The following is a 10,973-nucleotide window of genomic DNA, read 5'->3' as shown; positions in this document are numbered from 1 at the left end:
AATATTTTCTTTTTGAAATACTTTCCTTAAAATTCATAAGCACCTATTACAGAGGGTAGCACATGGAAGCTTTTCTTTTTGAAAGCAGTGTTGAAGTATCTGTGGATTTCAGATGCATAAGAAGCATTACAAACCTTTGCGAAAGGAGTGAAAGAAAACAAGGCGCTTGAAAGTAGTCTTTCACCAATTTTCACTATTATAAAATCTTTACCTCACCATTTCTAATGTTAAAAATTTCTCTACTCCTAACAAAGTCTAAACTATGTATATATTACAATGTTTGCTAGTATCTTAGAAAGATGTACAGGAAAATAAATTTGGGAGACATAAAAATAGGTTTGTTTTTTTTTTTTTTGGTCTTTTTGAGACAGGGTCTCCCTGTAGTCCCAGCTGTCCTGGAACTCACTATGTAGACCAGGCTGGCCTTGAACTCACAGAGATCTGCCTGCCTCTGCCTCCCGAGTGCTGGGATTAAAGGCGTGCACAACCACACCTGGCCTAAAAATAGGTTTATTTTTTAACCCTTCTCTCTCTTTGTCTCTGTCTCTCTCTGTCTCTGTCTCTCTATCTCTCTCTGTGTGTCTCTGTGACTCTGTGTCTCTGTCTCTCTGTTGTCCCTCTCTGTCTCTGTCTCTGTCTCTGTCTCTCTCATAACAAGAATCAAACCAAGGTCATATATTCTAGGAAAGCCCTCTACCACTGAGCTGTATCCCCAACTCCTAAAATATTCTTCACAGTGTACCTTAAAATAGTAAAATGAGCAATGAAGATGCATAAAGTGTCTATGAATTTATGTACTTTAAGAATATCAGAATATTTTATGTAAACTACTCAATTCTAAAGAAAAGTATAATTTTCACAATTCTCTTAATATACTTCTTTTCTAAGAAAAATCTAAACTCAGAGAAAGAAGCAAGGTTTGGAGTTGGGAGAGTTAAAAACCCTTGAAGCAGAAGTAGGTCCATTTAGATAAGGGAATCAAAGGGTGGAGCTCCAGAACAATACACTAGAGTGCTTTTCTTTCACAGATCTTGGTTCAAATTAAGGTTAAATTCCAAAGGAGGATGTGTTTTCTCCGTGTGGAGTCTTAAAGGACATGCCTTTGTTTCCAACTTCCCAGAGAAGATATATGTTAACACAAACAAGCCATTTCATAATAAATTCAACTTTTATCGAGTGACTAATGCCTTGTGAAGATAAGGCAGACCCCTCAGTCACCTGTGCTTAATCCAGGCTGAAGAAATTATGCCAAGGGCACACTGGCAAAGTTTTTTCCTTTGGAGAGGAAGGCAGCAACTTGGTGGTGAGCAGAGAGACTTGGGTTTCAGTCCTGTTGGAATGCCTCTCCTTCACTGTGAACACAGTTTAGCATTTATGTACTTTGGAAGGACAGGTTGAGTAAGCCTGCCAAAACTTGAATGTGTTTCTGGGAACCTGTTAGCAGGTCAACTGTTATAAATTTAAGAGAAACTGCAAAACAGTAGAACATAGTAGGAATGTGGGATCTGGCCTCCAAATAGCTGTTAAAACCTGCATGCTGCTTCTTCTGTGTCATAGGTGAGGGGAGGGATGCCAGGGTATCAACATCAATCTCTGCAGCCAGGCCTGGGTAAGAGATGGATGTGGGATAGGAAGCAGCATAGAAAGAGACAATCTTTTGGGCCAGAAATATTGTACATTTAGGAGAAACAGAAATCTTTAGAATTTTATTTGGAATCTTCCTAATAACTTATTAATCTATTGCCTTCTCTAAGAAAAACAGTTAGTGTGTGTAAATAGCACTTTCTTTTCTCCTTTCTTTTCGGCACATTATTATCTATTAATTCTTAAGTCTTTAGTCTAGCAAAATGTCTCTGAATCTGTAACAAGATAAATTCACTCATCGAACATACACATCTTTTTTCCATGTGTTAATCTTGTCACCTTCAACTGAAAGGGTCAAAGTTAGAATTGCGGCATCTGAAGGAGGAATTCCTTTTTGAGAACAGGCAACACAAATCTACTTGTGTCAAAAACATGGAGCACACCTGGCTGCATATTATATAAAATTTAACTTATTTTTTATATTTGTAAATTCATCTTCAATGAAAGTCTTATGAAATTCATTTAAAATTTAAGTAAAATAGAATAGCTGTCTCGTTTCCTCATGAAAAAGGGGACATTTACGTAGAACAAAACTTTAAGTTACATATTAGAAAACTTTTGAAATATCTCTTTCGTTTTCAATCTTCCGATCATTACCAATGATTTTAGAGAAAATCAGATGCTCCAACATATTCCAAGCTGCTCATTTCTTAGCGTGCCCAAGTTGTTTCTGGTCTCTGGATTGAATAAAAGCTTAAACACTTTTGTCTTGTTATGTTAGCCAGTGACTAATAGAAGAGAACTTTTCTGGCTCTAAACACCAAACAATGGCAATGAGTTTTCTCAGTTCAGGGCATGTATTACCAAATCCAAATTTCAAAAATTAATTAACCTTTCAGATAGGAACACCACAAGGGGGCAGGTGAATCCAGGCTAGGTCCTAGATAAGAGGGTCTTAGTTATTAAGGAACTTTGGTCAAAATGGGGGACAAGGGAGAATAAAATGAAAACGAGAAAGAACACTAAAGGCATATTTCTTCATGAATATAAGTATTAGATCTGGGTCACCCACATGGAACTTTATTTAAAATATATCCAAAGACATTACTTAAAACACATCAAGATTACAAATGAAAGACACTAAAGCAAAATGAATTGTTACATGTTGAAAATGATTACTATGTTTAAGAAAGCCAATTGGATACTAGAGAAAATATGAGAGACGTGGACATGTGAGAAGAAAAAAAATTAGTAATCAGTAGTCTCTGAAAATAACACAACCAGAATGGAAATGCCAATAATTAAAACGAAATGCGGAGATACATTGGCCTCAAGATGATCTTAATACTGAACGATTTCATAAGAGAAACATAAAATTTTGAAGCTGTAACAGCATTTCCCCACACAAATAGTGAGGAATTAATCTCAGACATTTTAGGAAACATCAAAAATTCTGATGAAAAAGGTTACTTAGTGTCTGATTTGATTGTCATTAGAACTTTAACCTTCCAATGGAAAGCAAGAAGTGATACTTAAAACCCAGTTTCTTATACAAATATTTTTAAGTTGATACTTGTTTCCCCTGTAAGAATGTCAGTGATAATATCTTCATATGGCCAACCCATGACTTCCATGTAAAACATCCAGAATGAATAGCATTTGGAAAATGTGGAAATTACTGTCAGTATTCCTTTAAAATCTCACTAAGAAGATATATTCAATTATTTGATACAGGTTGATAGGGCATTATTTTACTCATGTAAGTTAACAAAATGAAATGCACAGATTAGTAGAGATAAAAAAGTCCACAAGTTTTGCCTCTTGCTGATGTTTTTATTTGGCTCCTTTTATTAATTAAAGTCTTTAACGGAGCTTTTATGTAGTTTCTCTTATTTATGATATAATTTTCTTAAAGGTTTCTTCACTAATTTTCTGTCCTAACTCTGTAGATGCCAACGGCTTTCATTATACATCTATTGTTATTAAATTCATAATACACGTTAGGGTAAGCTAGTCTGTAGAATGGCAGATTCCAGGTTGAATATTTTCCTACTGTAGCATGACAGTTTTGGTTTGATATCAGAAGACTTTATACTAATCAAACTATTAAGCCTATTTTTAAAGCAAAGCTCTGGATTCGAGTGGGAATTCTTATTCATCGTAACATGATTTCTATCACATTCTTCTCTTTGGGTGGATAGATGTGCATGTGGACAGATACACATACATAATATAGTCTCATGCACATCAACACATACACACATACACACATGTTGCAGTCAATCCATGCTGCAGGTCTTATTTTAGAGCATCCTTTCCCCTGCTCTCCTTCTGGGAATTAGTCTTTTCTTCTGTTGTTCTTTACCCCCAAGTAATTGCAGGGTCCTGATACACTGTCTCCCTAAGGACATGAAGTAGCTTCTGCAATGCTTGAAAAAAATAATGCTTTGGTTTGTCAGTGTGAAAAGGTGGGTGGCTTTTAAAAGCTGACCAGTTTGGGTTATTCACACATAGTAGACATTCAATAAATATTTATTGATTTGATTTATTCTAGGGTAAAGAACTAACAACTCTTTTTGTAATCACTAATGTGCTATGGTTGAGACTGTGTGCAAATACACTTATAAGTAAATATGAATGGTCATGATCACAGAAGATGTTTTAGAATGAAACAAAATCTAGATGTACAGTGTGCTAAGAATAGCGGGATTTGGGATCATATTTATTAAATGCTGTGAGTAGTTATAATAGGAAAAAGACATCATAAGGTCTTACTGAAAAAGCCCTTCCACAAGCTACTTGGAAATGAATTGGCTATTCCATAGTTTTTCAATCACATATTCAGGAGTTACATTTGTATTTTAAAAAAATTAATATTTTGATTACAAAATTTACTGAGCTAATGTAAGTATGTTTCCTTTGGTATCTTCTCCCCTACCATGGTCGTAAAGATGTTTATTATAGTTTCAGTGATATTTTGGAGGTCTTTAGCGTAGAGAATTAGGATTTCTCCCAAACATCAAGTAATGCATAACACTGAAGGAGTTAAACAGCCTTATCATTTAAGAGAGCATATCTGATTTATTTCCTTTTCTGGATCATCAACAGTGAAAACTATCTCTGAACTTTCAACATGTTAAATTTTGGCTCAAATAGAATTTACAACAGCAAGGTTTACGATAAAACCTGTCAAAACATTAACCATGATGGTGTAGGTGTCAGCTCTCAGCAGACAGGAAGGCAGTGCGGCTGACAAAGGGCAGACTGTAGGGAATGGGGGCACTTTTCCAGCTTTGAAAATACCTGCTGATGGCACATAATCACATTCTTCAATTCCTGTGTTCTCATTTTATCCAAATGTGAAAATTCTAAAAGACTATGTGCTTTACATAAGTGGTTTCAAAGAGATGAGGGAGCCTAGAAATAAAGATACAATTCTAAGGGAAAAGTTATTAGCTAAGAGAACTTCAGATGTTCAAGACAAAACCCAAGAATTTTCTTCTTTGATGAATTTCAAGAAAAGTTAAGAATGAATGCAGCTAGTGTTGTAACCTTTTTTGCAACTTTAAGACAAATATGATTCATTTGGCCATGTGCCAATATTTGAACACTCTTCATTAAGATAATTTTAATTTTTTCATATGGTAAATAATGCTGGCATTTCTGGTTTTCTGTTCCTTCATGAGTGAAGAGGCAACGTTTCCTAGAAAACTGCAAACAGAACACTCCTGAAAGTGAATCACTCGGCCAGCAATCATAGTCAAGACTTTGTAAGGTGCATACTAGAAACAATTCAGAGCACACACTACACTGAGAAATGCATTTTTTAAATACAATTAAGAAAGATTTATGAGAAGAAAATATTTTTAAGCAACTTAAAGGTTTTCAGTGTGTTGATTTTATAATCACACAAGCAGAGTGACATTCTATGCTTCAACGTTTCAGAAAGCAGTTGATACAACTGACGCACTTATGAAGGATGTTATGTGTCAGAAGCCTGACGAACTTCAACAAGTTATAGGATGACAATTGGTGGAGACTGCATAGAGGCAAAGTAGTATTATTAACGAAATGTTAGTTTTAAAAGTCATAGACTGGGGAGTAATATTCATGCACAATTCATTTCTCCCCTCCAATACCTGAAAATACAGTTCAGGCTTTGAAAGAAATAATACGTAACTAGAAATATAGAAAAACTATGGAAGTAGACTGAATTCAGAAAACTTCGGTTACTTTTAGGAAATTGAGTGGTTACCGAATTTGGAATTCAAAGCAGATGCATCTCAGCAACAGCAGAAAGCATCCAAAGATGTTGTGCTGTACATGGACTTTATCCCTGCTATTTCCTGAAGACAAATTTGGTTCCAGAAAGCAATTTGGTTGCTGTCATTCTTCAATAAAGTTAGAACTGGCCTTCTTAGTAGAGTGTAAATTTTGTAAAAACTTTGTAGCCAGCAAAATCATCATTTTACTTTATCAGAGTGAAATTTCAAACTTTGTTTGTATGAGAGCATAATTTAACAATTGCACAAATCCCAACTTAAAACAAACTAAACCAAAAAAACAAACAATAACATAATTATCAGAACAAAATCTCACAGTAACCTTTTACTTGAAATTGACTGGCTAGAAGATACAGTTTTCAGGTAAGCTCAGTCAGTATCTGGTACTGCTCCAGAGCCAGGTAAGCTCACACGATAAATCTATTTTAATATGACAATCTGGAAAAGGATAGTCAATTTTAACCTTTTTAATGTGATTTTTTTAGAGACCTATCACACAATTTTTCAAAAACTAATATTTGACAATCTAGGTTTCATTGTTGAACAGAATGATCATTCATCAAGTATTTACCTGTGCAAAGAAAATGAACAAGACTGAATCCCTCATCTCCAGAAGCTTGCATTCTAATGGGAGACGGTACAGGAATACTGAGACAAGAGAAAACATAGCAACTGCCTTAATAGAGCTTCAGAAAGAGCCATCAAGCACAGGGAACAGAGATTAACTGCAACTTGGCTGTGGGGGTGGGGTGGGGAATTAGGGAATGCTTCATGTAGGAGGTGGCATATAAGTGTTCTTGGAATTGGGTTTAAACAAAAGAAGGCAAATTTAATTGAGTGGAGGATTAAAATGGCAAACGAATTAAACAGTGAAAATACAGGATAGGCAGTGAAAGGGTGCATGGGCTTAGAACACAAGGTCTAACTTTTAATTTTCTTGTCATCCACAAGAAAATAAAATAATGTGGCAAAGAACGTCTATAGGTGGCCTAAACAGCTGACTCTTCACAAAAGCCAATACAGAGCCAGACAATTTTCCTAAAATTCAGACAATATCAACTTTGATATTTAAACTTTCAGTCTATAATATATGTTTGGGCAGTTTTTATAAAAGCAGAGATAAAGTGATTATTTTTTGAGCTTTAAAGTGATTATTTTTTGAGCAACTTCTGATCTTAAAAGTTTTTTCTTCACTTCTGTTTGACAAACATTATATATTCACATTCTTCTCCATCACCTAAATGAAAGTAGGCAACTATTCTTTGTATATTTAAGATGAAAAATGCAGTTTTTATTTCTCAAAGTAATAAAATTATGATGTAGTAAGGCCCTAATTAATAATTAGGACACATTTAACAAAGTGCAACTCTTTAAAGCACAAACACTAAAGTGTTTATGTCAAATTATTATAATTGTTCAAGGCTACTTGAATACTCTCAAAATTGTTTTTAGAACTTATAAATTACAGAAGAGATTGTGTTTTCTTTTTCAGGCATCTGGATTTTAGATTCAAAATATGTTTGGAAGCAAAATGAAGCTTAGAGATTTTAACGAAGAACTCGTTCTTAGCAAGCCAATGTGTACATAATCTACATGGGTCTGAGACATTCTTTGTGACATTATCAGGAGGATCCCTAAGCAACAACAAACACTAGCATGGAAGAAAAGGGCCACGGGAGACGGCATCCGGTCCTGGTGTACCTGTCAGTTTTCACCATTCAAATGTTATATGATGTTTCTGTAAACATTGCATAATTTAGCAGAGTTTCTAACTTTTAAAACAGGTATCGATGTTGAAGTTTCTGCTCTAGATGTGATTTCTGAATTGAAACTCATTCCCCAGCTTCCTTAGTAGCACCTTGCTTTATTTTTCATACATAATTTGAAGACTTTTTATAGAGTGGTTGGACTAGGAAGGCAAAAACAGCAAGATAACACAAACACAGATAAACTATGTAGTTTCAGTTATAAAATCAGAACTGTTGATGGCTTCTGTTTTCTAAGCCTTGCCTTACAAGAGCCAGTGTTAAAAGTTCGTTAGCTAGAGCTTAACAACACAATGGCTGAAGGAGCGGAGTTACCACACAAGTGTTTAAATTCCATGCCGGATCCCGAGCTACAACAGACAAGAAAGTTCAAACAACAAAAACAGAGTTGCAAGGTCTGAACTTGTGTGTGACGGATACCTCTTACTCATCACCAAGGCTCTTGTTCAGGGCAACCAGGCCCTCCCCCAGCAACATGGCTAATTGAATAAGGATTCTGAAGGTTTGGCTGCAGATAAACCAAAGTGGCACATGGCTCATAACTCAAACATTTCATTTTAGGCACCTGTTATTTTTCCTGCCAGGGCTAATTCGGGTTATTCAATCACTTTCTCTTCTTTAATGAAAAACTACTTGTAGTTATTGGTCCGGCCAGAGCCACCATTATTGCTCTTGGAAGATAAATTTATCATTTCTCATTTTACTCATATATATAACTGACACTAAATTTGGAACATTAGCAGCACAAAATCTCTCTCTCTCTCTGTCTCTGTCTCTCTCTCTCTCTCTCTCTCTCTCTCTCTCTCTAACAATGACTACTGTTTTCCAGTTTTCCATTATGGTTTACTTAGTACCTTGTACAGAAAGCAACTAAAAACATTGGACAGAAAATGACATTTTTTAAAATCCACTAATACACTGACAGTTTGTAAAGACATTTAAAGACCCAAATCTATGTAAAAGCGGGAACCCTGAGTGTTCAGTGAAGCACAAAGAGCAGGTGTTAGTGGGGTAAAACTGGACTTTAGTTTTCATGGTACCAGAGAGTATGAGACAAAGCCCAGGACCTGCTGAAAGACAGAAATCTAGAATTCAAGCTCTGAACGGGGAACAAAAGAATATTTGCCTTACAGATTTTAAATCACAAGTCGGCCCCCATGTGTGTTTCTGCTAAAATTATTATCACCTAAATAGCCCTATAAAACTCAAATTAAGCTTTAAACATAATCCACGGCTTATATGTGCTTCCAAGTAGCAGAAATGAAAAGCGTTTGTGCAGGAACTCACCTTGAACCCAGCTTATGAAAACAACCCATAAAGAATAATTCCAAGCATCCAAACAAATGAAGCAGCACAAGAGAAATAATTGTAGACAGAAATAATAGCAAAATCAAAGCACAATACTTGAGCTATTAAAATTATCAGGAAATAAGTATTCAATACATTTTTTAAAAAATATAAGAAAAAGGGACTAAAATAAAAAATACGAGATGAATACAAAGCCTGTGAAACTCCCAAGGAGACGACGGAACCAAACACAACTCCAGAAATGAAACGATGCTAACAAGAATGAAAACACATTGAGTTTCTGCTTCCAGACACAACAGTCTGTGGTAGACCAAAGCTCCTGCCAAGAACAACTAGAAAAGCTGGATAAACTACAAAAGTTTTTGCTTAAAAGTACCAGAGAAAGACTAAAGCAAAGACAACATAAGGGACTAAGATTCCAGAGAGGAGAGGGAGTGAGCAGTGAGCTGATGGCTTGTGGTCACTTCCTTGGAGGCCCATAGGGTTCTGCAACAAGTATTGATACCTGCTGTGAGGGACAGTCAAGACAGCAGGGCCTTTGGACTCTTTTAGGGTTTAAGATGGATGGATGCCTCTTTTTCCCTTCAAGAAATCCAGTAAAAGAGAATTTTCCAGAATTCCTAAGTGAGAGATTTATAAGATCAAAATGAGACTATCTACAGGAGTCTCAGTAAAGACTTGCCTTCACCATGGAAGGACACAGAAAATGATGCTGCAGCAAAGAGGGAAACAAGAAGTAGCAGAACTTTACTCAAACGGCAGCCCAACCCCAGGCCAGCACACGGCTTACCTATTTAAGGTGAGCGGATTTTACTCCATAGTCCCAACACAGTAAAGGATAAGCCTTCTTGAGAGGAAGACAAAGTCACCTGGAAGTTCAGGATATCTGACAGGAATCAACACTTAATCAGCATGCCAAGAGAAAAAGCAGGCAATAGAAAAAGACTCACAGGTGACTTAGATCTTGGACTTTGTATAGTTGGATTAAAAAATTATTACATCTATCATCTATCATCTATCTATCTGTCTGTCTGTCTATCTATCTATCTATCATCTATCTTTCTATCTATCATCTATCTATCTATCTATCATCTATCTTTCTATCTATCATCTATCTATCTATCTATCTATCTATCCACCTACCTATCTATCTATATCTATCATCTATCTATTGTATGTATTATGGTGCACATGTGGAGGTCAGAGGACAACTTGAAGGAATCAGTTCTCTTCTTCCACTATGTATGTGGGTTCTGTGGATTGAACTCTGGATGGCAAGTGTCCTTACCTGTTGAGTTCCCACTTGCGTTTTAAAGAGACTATGACAACTATTTTCAAGAAAGAGGGCAAAGGGGGAGAAAAAAAATTGATAGGCCATTGTAGATTTAAAAAATACACAATCTTACATTAAGAATTCAACAGAGAGTTTCACAGCAGAAGACAGAATTAGAGAAATGACAGGTACATTTAATTTTAATTTTTCTGGTGCTATGAACTGAACTTAAGTCCTGATACATGCTAGGCAAGCACTCTACACTGAGATATCTCTCCAGCCTGACAGGTATTTTTAAAAATTCAAAATTGATAGTCATATAAAGAAACAGAATGAAGAGTACAGAAGATGGTGGGAAAGATGTGAGAAGGTGGCAAAAAAAGTTAACATACACATACTTGGGGCCTCACGGGAGAAAAATATGCTTAATAAAGACTTAAAATTGACAAAGGATAACAAATCAGAGAACTGATTAGGTCTCTCAACTCAAGCAACAAACCTACAGAGAAAAATGACATCTAGGCACAAAATAAAACTACCAACACCCAAAGTAAATGAACAACATGCAGAGAAGCAGTCAGGGAAAGTAAGATGTGTTACCTTCAGCAAAAGAACAGTAAGACTTATAGCTGACTGTTCATCAGGGAAGATGGAAGATAGATATTTACAGGAAGTATTTTATTTTTAAATATTTTATTTATTATTTTTATGTATGTGAGTGTACTGTCTGCATGAATAAGTGCACCCAAGTTCTACAAT

This window comes from Nannospalax galili, unplaced genomic scaffold (genome assembly GCF_000622305.1).
Source record: "Nannospalax galili isolate Female #2095 unplaced genomic scaffold, S.galili_v1.0 scaffold636, whole genome shotgun sequence".
NCBI classification, from domain to species: domain Eukaryota; kingdom Metazoa; phylum Chordata; class Mammalia; order Rodentia; family Spalacidae; genus Nannospalax; species Nannospalax galili.
The sequence above is the reverse complement of the archived record's forward strand: the minus strand, read 5'-3'. Positions refer to the sequence as shown.